At 28.8% G+C, this 27143-nt stretch overlaps 1 protein-coding gene across 3 annotated transcripts in view; it reads right to left on the bottom strand.

Annotated features, from left to right (window-relative positions):
• LOC141528959 (protein bric-a-brac 1) overlaps window positions 1–26908 on the bottom strand; it is a 314927-nt gene extending 288019 nt beyond the window's left edge. For all 3 annotated transcript variants that reach the window (XM_074245266.1, XM_074245265.1, XM_074245268.1), the window contains exons 1-2: window positions 26788–26908; window positions 26331–26371 (exon numbers count right to left, since the gene is read on the bottom strand). The gene's annotated coding sequence lies outside the window, so the exon portion shown is untranslated. The remainder of the gene's footprint in view (window positions 1–26330; window positions 26372–26787) is intronic.
• Window positions 26909–27143: the final 235 nt, after the last annotated feature.

Below are 27143 nucleotides of genomic sequence, written 5' to 3'. Positions count from 1 at the left end.
ATAAAATCATTTATTTACAAAACGTTCAAACGAAATCTCATGCATGGACAGTCGATTGGTACTGAAAATATACGACGAGATGATATAAATTTAAATCTTCAATAAAGGTCAAACATTTTTCTCTAAATTTTTATTTCGTCGTTTCGTTATTGTCTTATGCATCATACGATGACAAACAAAAAGGTCTGTAAAAAAACATCCACATACGAGAATAAAGGAAATGAAAGGCAAATGCTTTTCTGCAATGACTATGTGCATAACACACACACACACACACACACACACACACACACATTATTTTAAACGCGATTTGGCGCATTACATTCAGAGAGTGATAGTTCTGAATGGCATTCAACTAATTCTAGGTTTCAAGCGTTATTAAAGATTCAGCATATAATTGCAAGCGATCATATTATGGCGCTCGACGACCAAGAATATATACATACATATGCATACGTACAGCTATAAATATGTACATGTATATATCTGTAGATGTAACAGTATCAAAATAATCCAAGACGTAAGCGCAGACGTATGTCTCTTCTTCTGTTTTATAGGGAATCATCTTTGATTATTGCGCGTGGTCGATCTTTATGTAATGCCAGCCAGATGTGAGACGTGAGGCAATCACTGCCGGAAAATTTTATACCCTTTGTATCAAGGTGTTTGTCGATATTACTCGGCTTGTATAAAACACGCCCATTGTGTGTAAAGCATTGACAATTTATGACAATTAAATCGTTTATCCTCAAGCGAAGGTGACTATCAATAATCTTGGTGCAATCTGTCACTCTCTCATATAGTAATCATAGCTATTTTTCATTATTTGGTATTTATACTCCGGATAGTTTTTTTTTTTTTTTGTGCAATGCAAATCACGAAGCATAAATCGTTTTATTATTCATCAGATCGGAATGTAGGTACAGTTGAAACACAAAAGAAGTTTCACAATGGAGTCGTGTCTTTCTACATTCCTTCCTTCTCTTCATTCCACCATCCTTTCTTTTGCATTATTATATTTTTCAGTTTTAATGTACAACACTTTCTTATATACTTGTTGTTAATGTTGATAATGTTGTTATTATTTTTGTTTTTGTAGCTATTATTATTATTTTTTATCATTTGTCTCTTTTATCTTGTTCTTGTTCTTTTCAGTCATTTTCTATTCTCATTGTTAATTTTTCATATACACCATAAAGACTTTTATAGTACATGTACATATTGTTGAGACACGCAATCAATAACATCGTCACGATCTACGCGGACACGTTTTGCCACTGTGCTCTTATGTTAATAAGCTATTAATATTCCTAAACAGTTTGGTGACAACCGCCTGTACTGGCACATCAACCCGCAACATTACGCATCGGTCAATCTTTTTATGTCATTTTTCATAGACAACTCGATAATTGGAGAACAATTTTATTCATTATGTATCAATAGTATCTCAAAATTTACAAATTGTTGTGTTAGCAACTCGAGAATTTCTTACAAATTCACTAACAAGATATCACCAATTTCAATTGTATTAAATGATAGGTAATAACTTTTTTTACGTAACAGATCATTTTTGGACATTTTATGAAGAACAGGAGAGATTTATAATTTTTCATCAACTATGTCCGTCCTATTAAAGAAGTGTCACTAAAGACAATATTGTCGTCCAATTTGACAAATATGACATATTTTACTACCCAAATAATTTATTGACAGATTTTCAATATTTTTGCGAATGTAAATTTTTCTTGGCGAAAAGTCATCGAAAATGTATCATATTGTCTCGACTCAAGACTATTTATCCCATAAAAAGTTTCACCTTTATCATAATCATAAACTTAAAGTTATTGTAAAAATTAAACATTTATAATGAAGAAAAACTTTTTTGATCATTATTCTCATAAAAAAGATGATAACTTAAAAACTGTTGACGTTAGATAATTTTTTAAAGACATACAAATTGTATTAAATTAAATTACTTACTTGAGATTATTTTGAAAGTTACCCTGATTATTTAAAAAATTAAAACCACAATAATGAAAAAATTTCCTTAAATCATGATACGCAAAGAATGATAACTCGAAAACCATTAGGTTTAGGAAAACTTAATTGTCAGTGGGTTTTTGAATTTTTAATTTTCCCCGCTCATGATATAAATCGATTGTAAATATTTTTAAGAAAGCCAACTGTAATATGTATTTTTTAATTTTGCTAGATAAGAATTCTATGAACGGGTACTAGTATTTAAGCTTGTTTGTAATACATTGTCATATGTAAAATGTAACATTTAAAATTATATCAATAAATCTATCTGAAACTGAAACTGGTTTAAGAAAACGTTTAAAGAGATAAAGTTTTTTAATTTCAATATTTTCAACTAAAGGTTTCTAACAATTCCTTGATGTCATAGAAAAATCTATTCATTAAAAATTAGCTACTATATTAGCTAAAGTACGAAATATTTCTTCAGAGAAAATTTAAGTTTAGATGGCTTCGTGTTTAAAGAAAGTTTTCTTTGAATTTTAACTGCCAATTACTGATTACTGATGATTTTCAACTAAGTGTAATTGATATCCTTCAATTATTTTTGTTAAAATTTGCGATAATACTTATGAATTATGATAATAATTTATCCTGTTGCATTGTATTATAATTTGAATAATTTATTATGACAAAAGTATTTAGATGAATTTTTAAAAGATGTTTTTAGTATAAAAAATTTTTTCGATGGAGTTAACGAGGTACGCGCAGAGACGTACATCAATTAGACGGTATTGGTACATATCAGTACGCAAAAGATGACGTTAGAATAAAGTAAAAATGTCGGCTTATACGCTTAAACGTAAGGGCTTCGATATCATTAATAATAATTATACAATTATATATTGGTACGTGGTGTATCGGACGTAGTTTAGTACTATGTTATTATCCCGCTCGACGCTCGAACCGGAGCAACCTTCTTCTTTCTACCCATCTATAGATATATGTTATTACTTATAATATTTCATCTTCGGAATTGGCGGTTGTGTTTTGTTTATGCCATGGGAAAGTCGTCAAGAGAAAGAGAAGTATACTCTCCTTGAGGCCACCTCTATTTTTCCGTTTTTGTTTTTTATCATTCCGTACTTTAATTTATTATTTTCAAATAAAATATATAAATATATATTGTCAAATTATTTTTTATTACACTTAAACACATATATCTTCATAAAGTTGCCTTTCACATTTTTTCATTTTACCATTTTTCCAATTGTTCTTTGTACCTATTTCTGAATGAACTGGAATATTATTGAGGTAAGTGGAGAAGAATAATTACTTGCATGATAATTGCACTTTTATCCAAAAAACCAAATCAATGAAATTTCAAGTGGTAGATTTTGAATCAATTTCAGCTAAATGGTAGTTCAAATCCAATTAAAAATAATCAAGAATTAGTTGTTTTGTAAAAGATTTTTATAAATAATTTTTACGTGTTGAACCCTCTACTGTAAACGAATATGGATAAAATTAGGAATTAATAAAATAGTAAGTTGAAATTAATTAAAAAAAATCTGGAAAACGGTTGACCCTAAAGGCCATCCCTGTAACTTCCCGCTAATTCCATGCTCAAGCGCTCAGAATTGCACTTACTACGTTTTTGAGCTCTCCGAGCTCAAAAATATAACCTATGTGTCATTTTGAGCCCTTTGAGTTCAAAAGTCTACTAGAAGTTTAATAAAATACTAATTTTTTGAATTTTTTGAATAAATAAACCGACAACGATAACTTACGAACCAATCAACCGATTTCGACAGAACTGGTGGTAATCGACGTGATTTTTCAAGTTCAAAAGCGGATTAGTTTTTTGGAATTGATCGGTCCAGCTGTTTAGAAGTTATTCGAAAAAAACCATTTTTTGAAAATTCTATTTTTGAGATTTCTCAAAATCTAGCGAATCAAATCAAAAAAAAATTATAAGAGGGTCACATACACATATACACACAGGCATAGTGACAACATTGCGGAGGTAGTCAGGAAAGCTTCCTTTGTCCTCAAAACGTCGATATCCGATGAAAACTCGATTTTTGCCAAACGTGTTGAAACCAATAACTTCCCAATTTTTGAAAATCTTCGATTTTCTTAGCGGGAAGTTAAAAATAATTTTCAAGTTTTCTTAAAATTTATTGAGCCGATTTGATTTTAATATTCTGGAAACTTGAATAAATTTTTTTGGAAATGGTAGATAACTGTGTGAGGTTTTAAGACATCTGAATCAGATAAAAATGCGATTACACTTTAAGTAATAATGACTTCTAATATTTATCGATTACATATTTGAATATTTGCAAGAAACATAGACTTTGTAAGAACGTTATTTGAGCGAGGGAGTAGCGTAGAAGACTGTCAACCACGAGGTACCGGGTTCAAGTCAATCAGACGCAAGCACTTTTTTCATTAGATAAAATTATAAAATCTGTTTTTCAGAATTAATTTCAACTAACAATTAATTAATAGCAATTTCTTCATAGCTATTTTAAATTTTTTAAATAAATTTTTTTGCCCGGATTAATGTGGAAATTTATGTACGATCCTACCCTGGATTCCTATAGAGGAAACCATAAGGGAATCTATCCAAAAACGCAATGTAGGAATCCAGACTGGTTATCCATATGAATTTTTTTGATAAGTCATGATTTCAAATAGATTGTACTGATTATTCTATAAGCCTTGATTAAATTTTTGCGATAAGATTAACTAATTTTAAAATGAAATAAGGATCACCTGAATCCAGACGTAAATACTCAAACGAAATAGAAAAAAATTTATAGCTTGAAATATATAGAGACTATTATAAATATATAAATGGTATTGAAAGCTTTCGGAATATGATGAAAATAAAAAATTCAATAGCAAAAGTGCATTGCAGTATATACGATGAATGTATACATCTATATATATATATATGTGTGGAGCTGTGCATAATTCATTGAGAAATTTATAACCTTCCTGATTGATAAACAGATATAGACGCCCAGGAGTACTAAGCTTGATTGAAAGTTGAAATACATGTATTTGCATCTATAGCCAAGCCACCGCCTACTAGAAATTAATACATCATTTTTTTTAATTAATGAAAAATTTCCTATAATTACAACTAAATCATTTCTTTCTTAGCCCATAAGATAATTTATTATTTTTTATTTTGTGCAAATGATATGCACATAATTTTTTAGATGTATTGATGTAAATTATTAAGTAGTGTGTTTGTTATTAATTTAAAGAAAAACAGACGGAAAAAAAGCGTTGCAGAACACGAGGTAAATCAACATCCTGTTTGATGTACAGAGAATTAGGTCAGTTTATCCAGCTAATGGGAAATATAAAGTCACATACAAATACAGGCGTAAATTAAATTCACGAAGACGACGGTGATATTAGATGATTGACCGCCGTGTTTGCCTTAGCTTTAGGTATGACTTGGATATAATAAAATTACTTAAATTAAAAACATTTTTTTTTTTGTTTTGTTATTCAAACTCTACATTCCTACACAACTAATAAAATACTGTATAGATGAGTCGAAAAAATAGCGCCTATACCAAATTTCAGTTGACAATAAAAATTCTAAACCAAAAACAATATACATATTATATTTTTACTCACTTCGCTCGGCCGAATAACTAACTCGGCCTTGATAAGAATGCGCTCATACTGCTAACAATTCTCTGATTTCTGTTACTTCTATATTATCAAAAATAAGTTTCAAAAATGTCCCACTATGAAATTTATTAAAGTAGTTTTTTTTTTCTTATTTTGAATAAAGGAACTCATTTTTGAATCAAGAACATAAAATCTTTAAAAGAAAACAAAATTAGTTATATTTTTCGACAAAGAATTTGATTGTAACTTATCGAGATAGCATTATCTTGATAAAAGATGCAGAATTTTTTGAGCTAATAAAACGAATTTCAAGACGTGAAATTTTTGAATCAAGTTTACCAGGTTTTTTAAAAATAATTTACTTGAATCAGTAACATTTTTTACTCAAAATGACATACACTATACACGGAAATAGAGAAAAATTACATTATAAATAGTATAAGCGTTGCTTTATATAAAAAACTAGAAAAATTGCAGTTCGAAATGACATTTTCATAAACTCAAACTTTGAATGTTAAATTTCAGATTTTACAAAATTTCTAATTATTACAATCAGAAACTGTAATTTTTCCAGTTTTTTATATGAAGCTCCGCGTTACATTATATAATGTAATTTTTCACTTTTTCTTTTTTCTGTGTAATGTTTACAAAAAAATCAAGATTATTTTAGCGTTTAGGGTCTTTTTGGGTTGTGAAAATCTTAATCTACGCCGCAAGGGTCGAATATCAACCAAGATGTTTTCTAAGACCAGCTTGGGATTCGAACCCACGCCTGGCCGGTGAGCCAGCCCGAGTACTCTATAGGCCATGCGCCTTAAACCACTCGGCTAACCTCACCGGTTTAACTATTTTTATTTATAAAATTGGATCCATAAGTCTTAATATTATTCTAATTAATGTAAATATTCATTGAGAACTTGAAAAGTTGAATGCATTGAAATAGTTTGCTTGATTTTTCTCAATTTGATAAAAAAAAAAAAAAAAAACAGTCCCCTGGTATGTTATATGGCAAAAGATACGCAAATCTAAAAAAAAACAAAAATTCAATCGGATGTATATTTATTATCATTAAGCTGATAGTTTTGTAGCCCTTGTTAATTTTTTTTCTAATAAAATCAAAAATAATTTGGTCAGACAGTTTTGTACAGATTTAAGACGTCTTTGCAGAAAATCACCCATATGTAACCTAAAATGGTTCAGTGTTGTTCGATTGGGCAATTTTTATTTGCAATAGGCGGTTATATTTTATTGTTGGTGACAAGTAACCGTTTGGGCTATTTTCAATTTTAAGCAAAAAAAAAAAACATATTTTTTTCGGAATACTCATAATTTTCTCTCACGACCAACTGTCACTACAAAGTATATTCTGTCACATGTTTTGCATGCACGCAAAATTTATCTTCTTTTCACTACGCAAAATTATAAACAATTTTCAATTTTGTAAATCATCATTATTATAATATAATTACAATTATTACTATTATTGTTTTCACAATCATTTATTATTTATGTTATTAATAATTATCCATACTATAATGAATATTTTTTCTGCTTGAATAATTTATAAACAATTTTAATGAGGCTTACACAATTTTTTGCAAAATAAGATTTGAAATTTTTTAATAGCATGTACTTGCTTCGTAATTAGACTATTTTTGGGCTACTCTAATGCCGCTTATCGGCGGTTTTCATTAAATTTCTTTGGCAATACTGATATGGTCATAAATGACTAGATCAAGCTATATCGGATAATGTCAACTGAAATCGAGCTATTTATAGCCGGATACAAAAATTTTTTCTCGGAAAGATAAAACTAATTTTTTTAGTTTTATTTTATAAATAATTAGATATCTATACAAAAAACTGAAGTAATAATAGAAAAAGTAATTCTATAAGATTGAAAAAAAAAAAAATTAAGTCCATTTTATTATTTAAAAAATTAAAACGTTGAGGGATTTATTTACAATCGAACTTAATTAGTCGTAAAAATTCAACGTTATCTACATTTCAGATATTTTTTTAACTATAATTAAGTTATTGAATTATTAAAATTTTAATAATATACGTGACCGATGCATATTTTTCCAATGGTACAAAGAATAACATGGATCTAAATTTAAATCTAAAGTTAAACACACTGATGCACAAAAATTTAATTTCATCTTCTATTTTTAAGGTTTGCAACATAATGTATGCAAATATAAAAAAAATCAATACTCAGACATATATACATAAGCATATAAATACAACAATACATAAACAATAAACTATGCACGATACAGTTTCTCATGAGTTTACTCAAAGTCGTAAATCGCGAATGATTCCGCTGAATTTCCATCTCGCCGTATGTACACAGGGGATGCTTGGGAATAGGTTTGGGAATGAAGGTATAGCGGGTTGCAGGACGATGAAAGGGGGAAAGATAATGGGCAGGGGCTCGGTGAATGATAATGCGTAGCTGCTTCACGTGCATCAATATATACATCGTCTGACTACTATATGATTTCCTATACATCGATCTATATATATATATATATATATATATATATATATATATATATATATATATATATATATATATATATATATATATATATATAACTTTAATTTGAATATTGTGCATATAAATTTTCATAAAATATACTTGCGCGTGAAAAAAGGATTTTTCTTTTTGCAACTAAAACCTGATTATTGTTTGAGAATTTTTACCCATAGATTAGAAAAAATTAAATATAATGGATTGGTTGGTGAGTAATAAAATCGGTCGAGCTGATCTTGGAATCTCTTGCTTGGAGGAAAAAACATTAGTAAAGACTAGTAGTCGATCATATAAGTATAACAGAGGATGACTTGCTACCCTTTACCTCACTCGAGGGCTAAGATAAAACCCGGAATTATCAGAATTACCAATGAATCTCTCAAACACTACATTATTCTACTGATATTCTTGAGTTTAAGATTCATTATCCCTACAATTGAGCTTTCTTCACGTAGACAATCGGAATTCAGTTGACTTCAAAATTATTTCTATGAATTATATTAATGTTTTTCTCATGTACTTATAATTAAAAAAAAAAATTATACGGGTATCGTGGCAAACTTACATCATATGCCAAATTATGATTGCAAATATTTTTTTTTAAATAAATGCATAATGACTACATAAGAAAAAATTAGGAAAATGGATGACCCTAAAGGCAATCAAACTTTTTAAATTTAAGAAATTTTCTATATTAATATCATCATTAGCACTTAACGTTTTCTTGAGCATACATTAGGGTGTGCCAAAATTCAATTTTCATGAAGAACCTTTTAAAATTAGAATTTTGAGTTCCGCTTTTGGCAGGAGCTGTGTTTGGGTATTTCCTAACATATTTTAGGGTGAGATGATTTATTTAATTTTCATAGAATTTTTTAACAGGAGTTTAGTTTGGGTATTTCCGCTGAAATTTCAAATTTTGGCCAGAAGTGCTCAACTAAATCTTCTAAAAAACGGGATGTTTTTTTTTTCAAAATTTTTTTTATTAAATTTTCTTTTTGGGAAAAAATAGAAAAAAATTATTCAAACCTATTTTCATCGTTATTTTTTAGATTTTCCAAAAAAACTCCGAATTTCTCAATGATAAACATTTTTAATTTTTTTTTTCTTTCTTTCATATGAAACTTTGACATTTTCTACAAATATCCTGAAAATTTCAGAATGGTGTTTTTTCAATTGAAAAAAAAATTTTTTTCATGTCATAAATGAACTTTTCCTATGTCACATGGATATTTCTATAATGTTAATAAAAAAAAAATTCCTATGTTACCATTGGACAAATTCCTATGTTAACACTGGAAAAATCCCTATATCAACATAGGAATTTTTCCTATGCAAAAATAGGAATTTTTTTTTTTGCCGTATAGAACTTTTTTTTCTTAAGTTTTATAGTTTAAGTTAAAACTTTTTATCAATGCAAGAACTTGGTCAATAAATTCGTTGATTGAATAAAAATTAAATAAATAATGAAATATTACGAAGCAATTCAGTTTTGTAAGGCATTCAATAGTTCAAATAATATAAAGGTAGAATTTGGTGCCATGAAACAATTTCAACTATTGAATGTTTATACCGAGCTGATACTTAAATATTGATAAAATTTTGAGAATGAAGATTTAAAAATTAATGAAGTGAATGAAAATTTTACAAATTTAACCGTGAGAGATTTTATTTCTAAATCACCTTAAATTTTAATAATTTCATTTATTCCAATTCGAGAGCTTACTCCATAGCCATTGTTAAATATCAAGGAGTTGGTCACGAATATCAAATCAATAATTATTAACGTGATACTCTCTATTTTAGCGGTTTCGCTTCCCCTTAGTTATTTTTTTTCTTTTCCCTCTCTTACACAGTAGAGGTATACAGTATTTGCATATTTATAAGGGAATGTAATCGCAGACTTGCTACTTTTGGTCGGTTCTCTCTTTCCATTTTTTAGGATAAAAGCCAACAAGTAAAAGGGATCAAGAAAAAAGCTGAAAGTAAAAATAAAATGAAACGTTAAGTGAAGGTGGACGAGAGCAAGATAGAGCAAAACCGCGGGGCAACATGGCGGAAGGATTCGTGGTAGACATGCGATCCCGATTTATCATAACGTATCATCACCCAGGAGCGCCACTATGAGAAATAATTTATTATTCACGAGAAAGCTCAAGAATCGATCGTCAGGTCGATCGAGGCCTGAGAAATGCTACCGTTTGCCATCAATTTTATTATTACTATTATTATTATCATCCTTCTTTTATTTTTTCCCTTTTCCTACACTATAATACTATAATATAATACTATTCTTTCTAACTGCTTGAGACGCTAGACGTAACGTTCGAGTCTGTTCGACAAACTACTACTGATAACCATACTCGAAAGTCACTTACGGATTATAATAAAAATAGGAATTTTTTACATTTTTGCAGAATAAAATTTTTATGTTGGCATTGACGCATTTATAATATAAGCATATTTATTTTTATGGCAAAAAAAAAAAAATGGGAAAAATCGATAGTTTATGAAAATTTCACTTAAATGTTGATAGGATTTCTCCTGTAAGTATTTTCACTATGTTAATATAGAAATTTTTTCTACATAAAAAAAATCCTATTATAGCATAGAAAAAATTCCTATGCCAAAATTTGTCTTTTACTTAGTTTTAAACTTTTTGATCTCAAAAATCTACTGTACAGTCAAAAATAATAGACTATTTTTTTAAAACGCGAGTAACTTACATTTAAAAAAATGTCATTGAAATATGATACATGTCGATCGATGAGTCAAAGTTTCATGTAACTCTATCCAAAATTGCTAATTTATAAAAAATTTTTGACAAGAAATATAAACAATAAAAGATTAAAAAACGGGGTTTTTTTGGGGTCTCAAAATAAGCATCAACTTTGAATTTTTGTAAAATCGTAAATTCAAATTTTTTGTTCACGCTGAATTTTTTGGTGATCATTTGAACCTTCTTAAACGCAATGATGAAAAAAAATTTTTGTTTTTTTTTCATAAATTATTCTCATAATTCATAAGCAATCGTCACTTGCTATCTTTTGATCAAATGGAGATAGAAATTTGTTTCGAATTAGCATTTATAAAGGATAAAATATTGGAATTACGCGCGAATTATAAAATTTGCTACAATCAAATTTTCTGATTTGTTTAATTTTTTTAATTTTAGACAAGTGTTTTTGCTTCTCTGAGAGAAATCTAAAGTTGATGTTTATTGTGAGACCCCAAAAAAAACCCTGTTTTTTAATCTTTTATTGTTTATATTCCTTGTCAAAAATTTTTTATAAATTAGCAATTTTAGATAGAGTTACATGAAACTTTAACTCATCGATTAACATGTATCATATTTCAATCAAATTTTTTTAAATATAAGTTACTCGCGTTTTAAAAAAATAGTCTATTATTTTTGACTGTATAGTAGCAATTGTATTGGAAATACGATTTGAAGATTTAGGAAAAAGTAGATACAGGAAAAAGTGCATCTCATTTGATATATTTCTATTAGGTTTGAGCATGTCAGCATGACTATTTTTCTTCGACCAAATGTAGTGTTTAAAGTCTCTAACAGAGAGCGCATGGTCGCCGAATTGTCTCCTTACCAGATAATTAACTTTGAGGTATTAATTTCTAAAGTAATAATCATTTCTTTGATTCTTTTGATGAGGTTTTACGATCAATTACAAATATAGAAGTTTTTCCTATGCAAAATTAATAAAAATTTTCACTATTTCTCTTGATGTAACTTAAACATAAATTTACTATTTTATAGCAGTTTGTAAAAATAAAATAAAGTAGATTAAAAACAAAAGGATCAAAAAAATGATAAAATTACGGCATGTGAAATGTGAAAGGAGATTGTTATTCTGTTGAAATAGTAAAATATGGTTGGGCAATTTTAGTTGTTGGTTTCTATCGTACTATTTGAGAAGATAAAATTAAATACTGTAATAGATATACTATACTACGGTATGATCAAGTGCCGACAAATGAAGTGGTAGTGTTGAAGGATACTATAGTCTACCCATGCCAATGGAGATTGAGAATAGAAGCAAGCGAATGTATATAAAACACCACACGGGTTTACAAGTCGCGAATAAGCTACCGTACAAAGCAGCTAGTCACGATCAGCTTGTTATGATTGAGAGAGTAAAGAGGGTGATAAAGGCTGACGCTGACAGAGCAAAAGCTGAGAGACTGACAGAGAAGGAAATTTACGTGCAATTGACGGAATCATCGGTAATCGCAAAATCATCGGGCTAAGCTATACAGATACCATACCGGATCAAACTGATGGGGATCATGCTGCTTAGCACACGGTTATTCTATAGTTATGGGTGGATGTGTAATGACCCTAAGGAACTCGTGTGAAAATCATCAAAACGTGTATTTATTTAAAAAACTATCCATAGAATCATTTGTTATTTATTGTAAATTTTATTCTTCACGAAGATTTAAATTTCAGTCTTATAATTTTCGTTGAAAAATTCAAAATTCGCTAACGTTTTTTCTTTAAATCAACAGTATATTTTTCTGTATCTTTCAATTATACTGTTTATCTTTGCAATACATTATTCATTCTCAAACATTTGTAAGATATAACAAATAGGAACAGTCATGGAATAATAGCTAGATTTTTTTGTTTAGCTTCCGCAACCCTGTAATATATCTCTAACAATTATAGTTGCAAACTATACTATGATTACTTAAATTATTATTTCAAATTATATTAGCTTTTCAGAAAAACAGTAGATATATATATATATATTCTATTTAATGACAGAATTGACAAACATTAGTAATTAATTAAATTAACTAATGATCTTGAATAATTGATTCACTACGCACAAATAAAATACAGGAACACTTTTGTATTAGAGTGATTTTAATATACGTTTTCAAAATTATTTTCTCTCTCTATTCAATTGGTACCTTAACCACTAATCCTCCCTTAACAGTAGTACAAGTGCAGTTCTCTAAAAAAAAGTAAACTGTACAAGAAATCAACTACAATCGAAACACTGAACCGAAAAAATTTAATAGCTTCCATTCATAATTGAAATAATTATCTGATAATTACAAAATATATTTTAATTCATTACAATATCGCATCAAAACATAGTTTTACTCGAGATAATTGACTAAATAACAAATTTATTATCATAACAGCGTAATTTCAAAGCGTATTGTATTTGTATTACACTGATGAGAATACTACCTACCCAAATTATCAGAACATGAATGTAATAATCTAATCATATCATACAGTAATTAATATGGCAAAATTTAATTGTGAATAGAGAATACAATACATTAGTCTATGATCATTATATGTCTTGATTACTGAGCTTAATGTAATCTCGATGAATATATGCGATTGAAGAATCATAACACAAAGGAATTGCAATTGAAAACTACTCATCAAAAATTTTCTAAGCAAAAGTTTTAAAGTTATTAATTCTAATTCTTTTTCAATTTATTAATATTGATACACTCGTTACAGTACAGTAGATAGTGCTCAGCAACAAACTGTTTTTTCAGTGTGCTCAAAAAAATGTTTTTGTAATATGAAAACAAACTTCCTTAAGTCTTGGAAATAAATCATTTGAATTTCATCATAAATTCATATTTAAACCTTTCATCTAAATATATATAGGAGACTTTCTATAGATATAGTCATTCATCACGATATCTCTGGAACTATAAGACCTAGAGACTTGAAATTTGGCAGGAATATTCCTTTCACCGAGTAGAGGTCAGATAAGAACGGATTTTACGAAATTCCACCCACAAGGGGGGTTGCGGGGGCTTTAACAATGAAAAATTCCCGTTTTTAAACTATAGCTCCTATCGACTTCAAATTTGGTAGGAATCTTCTGTAAGAGATGTAGAAATAATCTATCAATGAATTTTACGATATCTAACCCCGCAGAGGGTTGCGGGGGTAGGTATTAACAATAAAAATTTTTAATTTCCAAGCTATAGCTCCTATAGACTCCAAATTTAATAGAAGTCGTCTACATGTGATACAAAAATGATCTAAGAACGGATTTTACACCGAATCACCTCCAATGAAGATCGCGGGGGTGGGTGTTAACAATAAAAAATCTTAATTTTTTAAATATAGCTTTAAAAAGCTGCAAATTTGGTAAGGATCTTTTATTTGTCATGTAGAGATCATCTCAATACGGATTTCAATAAATTGTACTTCCGATTCGATGGAATGTGGAACCTGTCCAAGTCAAAATAATACTCCAATTGAATTTCAAGTCTAGATCTAAAACTATAATTCTATAAAGTTCCCAGCGGAGCGGGCGGGCAACAGCTAGTAATAGTATATTACGCACCGAGGGAGGAAAGCAGAACCTTCTAATCCACGTGCAAAATTGTCTCCCGAGCCGAAGGCGATGGTGACAAACACGCGGATTAAGATATCCTACTTTTCTTGCTGGAGCGTATACTATTTTTTATCATATTTGTAACCAAAAGTTTAAATTCTGTACTCTTGTTTTTATGGAAAAGTTCGTGAAAAATTCAAGCTGTTCATTTTTTTGCATATGTTTTTTTATTAAGTAAAAGTAGCACTTTCTTTTCACAAAAAAGAGCAAAAAATTAAAACTTTCGGTGCAAATCTGATGAACAATAATTAACAGAAAACAAAAAATTTGTCAAAAGACAAATAACAATCATAGAATATTTAAAACAATTGAATGCTTCTACAAACAATTTTCCAATATTAAATTATCCCAGAGTGCAAATATAAATCGTCCAACTTTCTGATATGATATCACATATAGTAGACAAGCTGCAGGAGAGCACATAAACATCAGCCATACATGCAATACATCACTGTATGTAGGATGAACGAATAAATTTCGTAAACAGGCTGGGCAACGTGAGGGGTGAGAAGGAGAGAGATGAAATCAGAAATGAGTACAACTAAAATTTGACTGGTACACTGTTTGTGTGTGTGTGTGTGTGTTGGTAAGAGAGAGAAGAACAATCATTGGCTACCACGTGGTGACATAATTGGCACGTAATGGATTAGAGAGTCGTGTCCCGTATGAATATAGAGTATCAAAGAGAGGGAAAGGGTAAATAGGGTAGTGAAAGAGGGAGAGGGTGAAATTTCAGTGACAGAGGGATCGAGGTGCTTGCGGGGATCTAGAGGAGTTTAGTTGGAGCGCCCAATTCGTGCGATCGGAAATGAAATTTTGATTGACAAGAGAGCCTCGTCACGGTACAGACAAATCTAACCTGCAATTCACAGTCGACACCAATTAACTACTGGAAAATCTCACTAGGGGAGTCAAATAGTAAATGAAAATGAGAGATAGAAAAGTCTATTAAATTAAACATACCCAATCCCAATTTTTCATTGTTTATAGTATCAACAATTATATGATAAATTAATAAATAAATCATCATGAAATCTGGAATCAATTAGGAAATTCCTCTTCAAATGAATTTGAATTTAAAAAACTAAGCTTATTGGAAAAGACTTAATGTTTGCAGATTCACTTTTTTTTTATTGAGTATGCTCTTAAAAAAATGATTAGCTTTTAGTGTAAAGTAAGTGGTTTATAAAATAACAATAATTTGTATCTATTAGTGATTTTAATTCATTACATATCAATGTTTTTAGTTTTGGAACACAATTTTATTATTAACTTGAGCTAATAAATCTTTTAACGTAATTTTACTGACTACAAGAATGCGCCTGATTATCAAGATAAAAAAATAACTGGTCTTACTAGTTGAGCACACATCATCAATAAAATGACAGTAATTATTGTATTTGAGGAGCTGATTATCAAAAAGGTATCTTTTTATATTTTAAAAGAGCAGTTTTTTGAACTTTTTAACATCAATTACTTCAAGAATTATAAAGCTTTCGGAATAAAAATCGAATTGTAGCTTCATAGCCGATAGCACTTTGTAGCTAAATTAAAAAAGTCCAATAAAAATATTTGTAATTAAAGATAACCAGCTTTTTATCTCGATCAATCAAAAATGAAAAGATACCCTTTTGAAACTCAAGTCCTGATTTATTTCAATTAAAAAAAATATTTAATCCAATGCTTACGATTTTTAATGATACTAAAAAATTATAAAATAAATTATAGAATAAATATATTTTTAATTAATCACTTTATTCCAATTTTAAACTAATCAAAAGTGATTAAATTATATTGAGTTAGAGTTTCCATCACTAATTTTCACTTTTTAGTTTGGCTTGCTCTTAAAATGGATTTTTATGTTTTTTAACTGTAATTTCACTCCTTTTTTTCAGGAAAAAATGAAAAAAATCCGATTCTTTTCCTTTCAATATCAAAAAATATTTTCTTCGCATACGTACCAAAAAATTAAAAAAAAAGTTGATTATTTTGAAATATTATCGAGTGTCTCTCAGTAGGTTGTCATCCACTCACGTCAATGACTATTAAATGTACTTGAATAATTATAAGTCAAGTACAAAAAACACAATCAAGTACAATCGAGATAAATTTTTATCGAGAGACATCATCGGTTAAAAAATGAAATTACGTACAGTAGGAATGAAAGAGACAGTAAGTCACGATAATTGTGCACAATGTTTCTTCTCGGAGATTCTCTCCTTACCCAAATTTTCAACAACAACCAACAATCGAATAAAATAAAAACGTTTACCGAAAAATTAAAAACTAAAAAGTAACTAGACAATGCTAGACTATCTCACGTGACACTCACCAGGAGGTAGCTTAGATGCCACCCGCCGAGTGGCGAAACCCCCCCGTGGATAGAGGGGCTGTTACTGAGTTAAGAACATGATTACAATATCCATCCACGATTTTATAAATCAGGCGTGGAGAAGTGGTTTGAGGAGAAAAATATAATAATAAATAAATAATAAAAATATGAAACGTAAAATACAACCGAAGGGAGGAAGAAACAACTTGAATTAACTGGCGAATTGAATTGAACACTCACATCTGTCAGTTTGAGAGTTAAAAGATAGAATGGAGCGCGTTTGATTCACCATAGATTTTATTATATTTATTTAATTAAACTTGTATAATATAAATTAGATTGAGAAAAGGAAGACATGAGAGAGGGAGTGTAACATTTCATGTTCACCAGCGTAATAAAACGAGGTTACAAGATATGAGCTGGAACAAATTAATGATTAAAGAACCCTCTTGTTGCTAAAACTAATCATCCATAAGACACCCTTTACTTGAGCTTCAGTTAATAACTTTAACTAATTTTCCTAGTTTTTTTTTTTTTTTTTTTTTTTTTTTTTTTTTTTTTTTGTTAACCATTTAAGGAACATTGAAATTTATGTTTAAAAAAGAACTAGGTCAAAAAAAGGATACCAGAATAATGGAATGTCTAATGAATTGTGTAGCCACTAATTAAGGCAAGTCTCTTTGATGTGATAAAACGTGGATATTTTTTTTCGCTTTTTTTATCATAAGTGTGAAATGTATTGAAACGTAATAACTGACAAAGAAATTGACAACTTTTGATATTATTACTGGTTAGAATATCACAGTCAATTATTTAGAATGAATGAAGACGTATCTGGGGTGTGATAGAACAGTATTTAAAATTAGATACTCTAAATAATTCATGAATTTTAAGCTATAAATAATTTTCAATTTGTGTATGCAGCGATTATTAATAAAAAAAAAAAAAAAAAAAAAAAAAAAAAAAAACTGCTAAAATTATACTTGGTATTGTTTCTTGATATTCTCATATCATGAAATTACATCATTTACGTCACTTCTATACCTGGGAACTCAATTAGCTGAATGATTGTCACTTGTTCAAGTATTATACAGTAGATTGAAATATATTATTCAGTCATTCGATGATGGTATTTTCGATTTATCAGTTCAGTTAGCACATTTACTGTCCCTATCAAAAAATCTAATCGGTTGTAAATCATTGACTTTAGAGAGTTAGGGCTTAACAAAGATACTACTATTCAACCACAAGGGAACAAAAGTGTCGACCTATTAATTTATCCGGCAGGATGCATCATTTGTTTTGCTTTTTTTAAAAATAAAGTTTGTGTTAAAAAACCTATTCGTTCTTTTGATACCTTTTTATAAGGTGTTATTTTTTATACGTCTCGCTGCGCTAAACAAAGTTGCCACTTTCCGCCTTCGTCGGACAAAAAAATAGTATACAGTCCTTGGAAAGTAAAAAGGAAAACCTCACATCACATTTTTGTCGACCTCGGCTTCGCCTTGGCAAACAATTACATGTGATCTGAGGCTTTTCTTATTTTCCTTTCCAAGGGGTGTAATATCCTATTTCACAAATTTTTTTAATGTGAGAAACAACAAAATACAACAAAAAACTCTTCAATATAATTGGATATTTTTTGACCTATTGAAAAAATGAATTATCGTTGAAAAAAAAAAACTTCAATCATGTATTGAAATTTGTTTGTGTCGTTTCAGAAAATTATTAACTTCAAAAGTCATACACCGCTATTATATGTACATACTATTAGCTGCTATACTTCCAACCTGACACAGTCTGCATTTATTTTCCAGATTTCTGACCCTGTTAACCGCTTCTGTGAACTGGAACGATTAATTAATATAATGAACTATCCTATAGGCTGTTCAGTCATCGTTTGGTATACTATCGAAGATTGTTCGATTTTGTTGAAAGTTAAAAGTTGAAGTTGTTATATTCTTAGATGCAATGCCGTATAATTTCGTTCTTTTATTATTATTATTATTATTATTATTATTATTATTATTATTATTATTATTATTAAATAGTAAGAATTTATTGCCTTAAAATTTTGTCGTAAATATTAAAATCTAATATGTATATTTACGGCTCGTATAATAATTTAAACAGTACGATTAATTTATTTTCTTTCATGTTCGGAAAAAAAAAAAAAAAAAAAATCGGGTGCTAAAAAATTGTTTAATCCCAATGATTTTTTCATACGTAAAGTAGAGAGTAACGGGGTTTTAAAATTTTAAAAGGTAATTTCGTATAAAAAATTTATTTCATCGTGGACAAAAAAAAATCTGGTCAAATTTGGGAAGTAAAATTTTAAAAACAAAAAATGTGAAAAAAAAAACAACAAACTAAAAAGTATAAATGCGCTTGGTAGGATTCAGTGTCTATAAATGTGTATGTATGTATCGAGCTTTTATTTTCCTGACTAAGGTATAAATATTAATATAATAGCGTTGATTGCGCCGGATCGTATACAAATATATGGACACGACGTATGTACTCGGCCAATAACACTGCTGCGAATAATGCTCCAACACCCGGGACATGTCCGGAGCAACGCGATGACACGTCGACGATCGGGGCCGTGATGAGAGTATAGACGTGAGAGGAGTCGAGAGGGAATGAAAGCTCGATATACCGTGTACTAGTGGTCAAAAAGGGGTGGACCAACTACGCTCTGTGGGCATTAAATATACACGCTGATTTGTCGCCTGTGGATTGTCACCTCTGATAACTTTCGTTTTGTTGCATCAATTTTACGAACGAGTTACACTGTTTTTCTCACAAACCAATGTGTAATATCAACTTTTATCACATTTTTTTTTCTTTTATTTACATTTTTAACTGCATGTCCAAAAAAGCTGTTAAGTTGTTCAATTTACTTAATATAAATTATGAAAACTCCATACTGAAACCGTTCATTACTAGTTACATATTCTAATCAATTATTTAAAAATTTAAGCAATCATGATTACACTAAAATAAAAATTACCAAAAAAATTAAAAAGGACAAATGCTATTAAATTAGACATAATTATAAGATTTCAACTTTTGCATTAGAGTCATTCCATATTCAATAGACCGATAGATGGTATTGACCTCTTTCGATTTTAATTAATTTCTCAAGTTTTTTTTCAACATAAAATAAAGCTTTATCAAAGAAAAAAAATTTCTTCAAATGTTATACGAGATTCAAAATTTCACTACTTCTTACATTTTTTGTTTTCTAAATCTTTTAAAAAATATTGCAGTTACAAGAATAGTCCTAAATTGATTTTATAAAAGATACTACAGGCTTTTGAAGATAACATAGAAAAAATCACGAATTTAAAAAGTTAGAAAAGTCGCAAAATTACCTCTTTTCATTTTCTTTCTAGGGAACAAGTTCGAAATATTAAATTAAAAAAATCAATGATCACACCAAAAGAAAAATTGACATTTTTTTTAGAAACTTATTGATAGAAGTTGAACTTTAAAAATTTTTTTTAACAAATTAATTAATAATTTAAATTGTTTTTGTTTTATTATCAATAATCATTATAAATAATTAAAGTATAATGTAGAATAATTTGGTTTGACTTAAATACTTCCTTCTTTCGAAGACAAGCATAGTTAACGACTCGGTTTAGCCACTCAAATTATGCAGTTTTGATTCCATCAGACATCATAAGAAAGTTTTTTATAATTGAAATACAAATTTAAAAACAAAACAAATTTTTTGAATAAAAAAAAAAGATGCTATCATCGTTCGAGAAGAAAATAAAGAATAAAATATTTTTCTTGGGATTTTTATTTTAGGTTCTCGCGCTATTACACTATGCTATACTCTGTCAATTTTTAACGATAGAGAAAAAAATTATGGAGGTTATTGTAAATATTTCACAGAAAAAAAAAAGATCTGTCAATAACTTTTTTATGAAATTCGAGTGCACTAAAACTCAGCTTTTGTAAAAAATTGTAAATTTGTTTTGCAGTTGGTCAGACTTTCAAAGCAATTTCAAGTCCTCAGGGCGAATCGAAACATTCCCAAAATTCACACAATACATACGAAGCTTTTGTGATTTCATCTCAAAAAACTTTATGATGAAAAAATTTATAAATCGCTATAAATTTGGTTGAAATAAGTACCATAAAACTTTTATATTTCTGCTAACCTTTTGGCATGAATTACGTTAAATTTTTTATTTGTAAATTGGAGTAATTAGTTATAAATTATAAATAGCAATTAAAACAATCAATCACAAATATCCTATTTTTCATAAACAATAGTACTTGTTCCGCTTTTAATGACGCAAATACTCTGATAAAATCAATCATGAATATTTCCATTATCTTGAATGATATTAAGGTTTAAGTATCGATTACTGCGGATGTTTTTGCTTCCAACCTGTAATTACAATATGAGAGAATTCAATCGATTGTTTAAACATATATTAACTCTCCGCTCTATGGATTTACAATAGGTATGTACAAAAGTATTAGCAAGAGGTTTCTTATCGTATGTATAAAAAATTATTTAATACTAAGCTCAAGTTCTTTTATTTAATAAACTTATCGAGTAACACAATCATTTTTTTATCGAATTATTATTTATTTGTTTGCACGACTTAAGAATTCTGTTCATTGTCTTTGATTAGCTTTCAATGTAAAACTAACATTTTGTTAATACATTATTAAACTATTTGAAGAATTCATAAATATTTTTTAATTAACATTATTCATATCCACCAGAACTACTTACGTATTAACAATAATAAATACTGAATAACAGTTCAATGTTTACATTTAATCGAATTCTTTTTTGGTGACATAATTTTAATATTAGTTGTTGACTATCAAAAAAAAAAAAATTTTTTTTTAATTTTCATTCCAGCTGGAAATTTAATTATTTTTCAATTTTATTCCAAACAACAAGTACGATGAATAAAAAAAGTTTGATCGATGGCGAATATAAATTCATTTTATTTTTTACAGATAAAATTTACACTCATATGTCTAAATTAGAAGACGGTTGTAGGATAATTGTTTTTTCTTTATTATTATTATTATTTTTTTTTTTTTTTTATATCCTACATCGAAAAATTTTTACACACGAAACTCGAAGTGGCAGTTCTATATTGTTAGAGTAGTCAAGATATACCGTTTAAATATTTGATGGACGACGTACAAAAATTCGCAGTGGATCGAGAAAGGGAAGTTATACATATATATATTAATACAAGAGAGAATCGAGACGAGGTAAATGCGGTAGGGTGAGGCAAAAGAGCGCAAATCGATTGTACTAACATTAACGTTGAGGAATAATAAAAGTAAAAGAAAAAATTAAAAAAAAAAAAAAAACAGTAATTTACTTAGTAAAACATAAAGCTGCGATGGACGGCGAAGGAAGGCAAACACATTAAACATTTAGAAGACATAATAACCCGCAGCATACGTAAAACCACCGGCGCCCTTTTCACTGATGTCGATGAATAATGTACATACGCTAAGGTATATGACGCGCCTACCATCTTTTTTCCTACACTCTACTTTGCCTTTAATCATAAAATAATTTTAATTTATGCTTCTACTTTATACTACCGGTATTAATATTTAATTGTTAAAATAAAATTTTTGTCACAATATGTAACTCTGGATGCATACGAATATCTTTATACACGGAATAAACCTTCGGCGCACTTACGAAGTGTTTTTTTTTTTTTTTTTTTTTTTTTTTTTCAGGACGAAAAAAAATTGAGATTTAAAATAAGTATGAAAAAGTCTTCAATCACTTGAAAATTTTTAAACATTTTTGTGTTGTCAATTACAAAAAATAGTTAACGAAAAATAAGTTTGAAACAGAATTTGTTTGAAGTATTGAAATATGTCAACTCAATTTGTAAGTTTTGCTTAATACATAAGGACATACAGTTGAAGTCATGCATTAAACTGTGAATTATAGAATTTTTGCAAAATTAAAAAATCACAATTTTAAATCTAGTTAAAACATATTTGGTATAAATTATTATACATTCTACTGAAATTAATAATTGTTGATTGCAAATTTATAACTACTGATGTATAAGTCCTCTGTAGTATCGAGTAGTACTTCAAAGGCATGAAAATATTGATAACTTATCCGCGTCGTTTATATAATCCAAATAGCGATGAGAGCAACTTATCATTACCAAAGACGGTTGGTATAATTCAATATTGGTAAATTGATGACTCTTCATATTGCAATAATCCAATGTTCAGCAGACTGATAGAAAGATTTTTGATCTTTTTCATCACGATTTCTTGATAAAAATTAATGACACTTTTATGGATTTTTCACAATAATTCATTGACCTTCTAAAATTATGTTATACACTCTGTAATAATTTAATAAATAATTTACACTCTGCCGAATCCAAGAAATTTTTTTAAATCGACAAAAAACTGCACGGAGAGAAAAGAATAGAACTTATCTCTATGTAGAATGGTAACCATTGCCATGCTACGTAGTAACGGAAATTCTTGTGAAAACTCTGTGTAAATTTGCTAATAAAAATCTTAGAAATTGTGATAAAAATATGAACAATCACTCATTCGATGCAAAATTAAATTGTGAAAATAATGTTGCTTTTTTATTTTTTTGATGAAAATTTCAATTTGTTATTAACAAAAAACATAACCAAATTAAATAATCTCAGTTTTTCTTAAATAACTCAATCAATATTGGTGATAACAAAAATCGGAAAAGAGATCCTTAAAGAGGAGGAAATTTCTGAAAAAAAGTCTTGAAAATAGGATTCCGCGCAACTGTTGTCGTATGTTAGCATCGGCGCAGCCGTGTGACAAAAGTCGCGCGGAACCCTATTTTCAACATTAAATAAAAATTATTGTATTTCAAGCTAGAGTTCCGATAGTCAAGAATTTTTTTCAGAAATTTTCTCCTCTTTAAGGATATTTTTTTCGATTTTCGATATCCCCAATAGTTATTGAGTTACTTACGAAAAACTGAGAACATTTAATTTGGTTAAGTTTTTGTTGATACCAAATTGAAATTTTCATCAAAAAAATAAAAAAACAACATTATTATTTTCAGAATTTAATTCTGCATCGAATGAGTGATTGTTTATATTTTTATCACAATTTCTAAGATTTTTATTAGCAAATTTACACAGGGCTCTCACAAAAATTTCCGTTACTACGTAACATGGTAATGGTTACCATTCTACATAGGAATAAGTTCTATTCTTTTCTCTCTGTATATACTATCGTAAATTTTCACTAAAATATTTCTAAGCATAAAAGTTTTTATTCTACAAAAAAATTTTTTATTCAACTTTTTGAACTCATAATTAAACCATTCTGAAATCATAGAAACGAATCTATAAATCTTTTTCAATGGATCGAATTATGAATTCAACATAGAACTCGAAAATCAGGTCGAATGAATAATGTCTTTTTCACACGGATACATAGGGTGTAAGTATTTTAAGGTTCTGAAGGCCAATCCGAACTATCTTTATATAGTGACTTCTGGTGTGCTAGCATGTAGTCCTAGAATACCTTAATGCTAATCGACGTTGTTCGGTCGAGTCTGATGTTAGAAAAACAGATTTTACAACAATTTCATTATTACTAATATAGTCATTACGAATGGTAAGAACCAACAAAATTGGTTCGATTGATATCACCTGTCGAAACTTTTAAAAATGACCATTTACTATTTTTGTTTAATCTATATATATATATATAGGAGACTTTCTATAGATATAGTCACTCATCACGATATCTCTGGAATTATAAGACCTACAGACTTGAAATTTGGCAAGAATATTCCTTTAGCCGAGTAGAGGTCAGCTAAGAACGGATTTTACGAAATTCCATTCACAAGGGGGGTTGCGGGGGCGTTAACAATGAAAAATTACCGTTTTCAAACTATAGCTCCTATCGACTTCAAATTTGGTAGGAATCTTCTTTAAGAGATGTAGAAATAATCTATCAATGAATTTTACGATATCTAACCCTGCAGAGGGTTTCGGGGGTAGGTATTAACAATAAAAATGTTTAATTTCCAAGCTATCGCTCCTATAGACTCCAAATTTAATAGAAGTCGTCTACATGTGATATAAAAATGATCTAAGAACAGATTTTACACCGAATACCTCCAATAAAGATCGCGGGGGTGGGTGTTAACAATAAAAAATCTTAATTTTTAAAATATAGCTTCAAAAAGCTGCAAATTTGGTAAGGATCTTTTATTTGTCATGTAGAGATCATCTCAATACGGATTTCAATAAATTCTACTTACGATTCGATGGAATGTGGAACCTGTGCAAGTCAAAATAATACTCCAATTGAATTTCAAGTCTAGATCTAAAACTATAATTTTATAAAGTGCCCAGCGGAGCGGGCGGGCAACAGCTAGTAGTCCATAATGTAGAATAAGATTAGTTTGCATGTTAGAACAAAAAGGTTTTCTTTTGATGAAACTGATCGTAAAATAAATCGTAATGATTTTCATTTTGTTTTAAAAGTAAAATATAATTAATTTATAGTTCTCTTTGGATTATTTTAATCATAAAATTTATTATAAACCATTGAAACACAGAAATAAGGAAAAAATAATCGTTTTTGATAATGATAAAATATTACGATGTTAAACATTTAAAAATCCTACGAAAAGTTTAGAATTTACAACTGCGACATATTGGCTGCGAAAGAAGTAAGAACAGAGAATTAAAAGTACTAAAATACTCAACTGACGGTTTAGTACACCCTCAAACATAACGACCGCATTTTGTATTACATTTCTTTGCCTTTTATAAAATACCACAACGAAATATTATTATTACAAAAATCGGTGAAAAGCTTCTTCAACATTTTACAAAGTTTGCCAAAAAAGTATTACTACAATGAAATTAAGTATTTCATATCGTAAATCATACTTTTTAAATTTCTTTTCGTTCTTATTTTAAAATTTATTATTCCAATTTTTTACATTTATAATAAAATCTTTTAAACTTTACCCATTACTTCTTTCATTTGCTAAAAGTTATTTTCCTACCAATTCATAACTGTACTTTATTACATTACACAATTTTGAATTATGGAATAATACGTTTTCGTACTTTTAGGTCCCTTTTTCTAAAAAGAAATCAAGTCGGTAATGCAGAGCATCGACTAGCAACGATCAGAATTGTTACATCTGCCGCTATCTAGCAGAAAATTATTAAACTTATGAATTGGAGCCAAAACTACTTTTCAGCAGAACATTTATTTTGATCGTTTATATCTTTAAAATCTCAACCTCAACCATTGATATATGTTAATTTTTTACTTTAATTTACTAAATCATTGAATTAATTTTTTTAAATTAATTAAAAATTTATTCATGCAATATAATTACCTAACTTTACTAAAAACTTACCACAAAATTCTCCTTGATAGATGTTTGAAGCTTCACGAAATCTAAAATGAAAAATAAAAATTTTAATACAAAGTTATAAAAAGTTAGAATTAAAAATGACTGAAAAAATTAATTTAATGGGTTAATTTATGTAGGCGTCGCGACGCGTCGCATGTCTAGTCATGTAGGACGAGCAACCACTTGTGGATTCTCAATTCAAAACATATATTATTTAACAACTTAGCGATCATATAATAAGCATGATGAATTATTGCAGAATTTAAAAATATCGGTGGTTAATTATGTTTAATATCCTAAACATCCGTGCGGTTATTAATCGAGTTTGTCAAATGTTAAAATAATTAAAAAAAAAAAAAAAAAAAAAAAAGGGTATTTGGGTTATTGAATTTACTATTGTGAATGTCATGTCAACCAAGTATCATTGTAAAAGTTATAAATAATAATGTAAGTTATTGACCTGCTGGTAGAGGTTACTCAAGTCCAATGATCATTAATCACGATTCGTAAATATTTATCACAGATATTGTTGAGATTTTCATCAGAAAAAAACAGTCGATGTTTCTTCAGTGAATTGTTTCTTTTAGACAACGGCATGTACACATTGTGACGACTACAGCGCTAACTTATGATACTACTACAGTACTCTAAGCTGAAAAAAGAGGAGATACAGTTCATTTACTGTCGGTAATGTTGAATTATAATATATCGAAATATGGAAAATAGAATTAAGAAGACTTGCCCTGATAGCCACCTTACCTATAACTTACTGTCAATCTACGTCCGCAATTTGAAGCAAACTTGACGGAAAGAGTT

The sequence above is a fragment of the Cotesia typhae genome, unplaced genomic scaffold (genome assembly GCF_013202065.1).
Source record: "Cotesia typhae breed Kobodo isofemale line unplaced genomic scaffold, CoteBio_Ctyphae contig_44, whole genome shotgun sequence".
Lineage (NCBI taxonomy): Eukaryota > Metazoa > Arthropoda > Insecta > Hymenoptera > Braconidae > Cotesia > Cotesia typhae.
The sequence above is the reverse complement of the archived record's forward strand: the minus strand, read 5'-3'. Positions and strand labels throughout refer to the sequence as shown.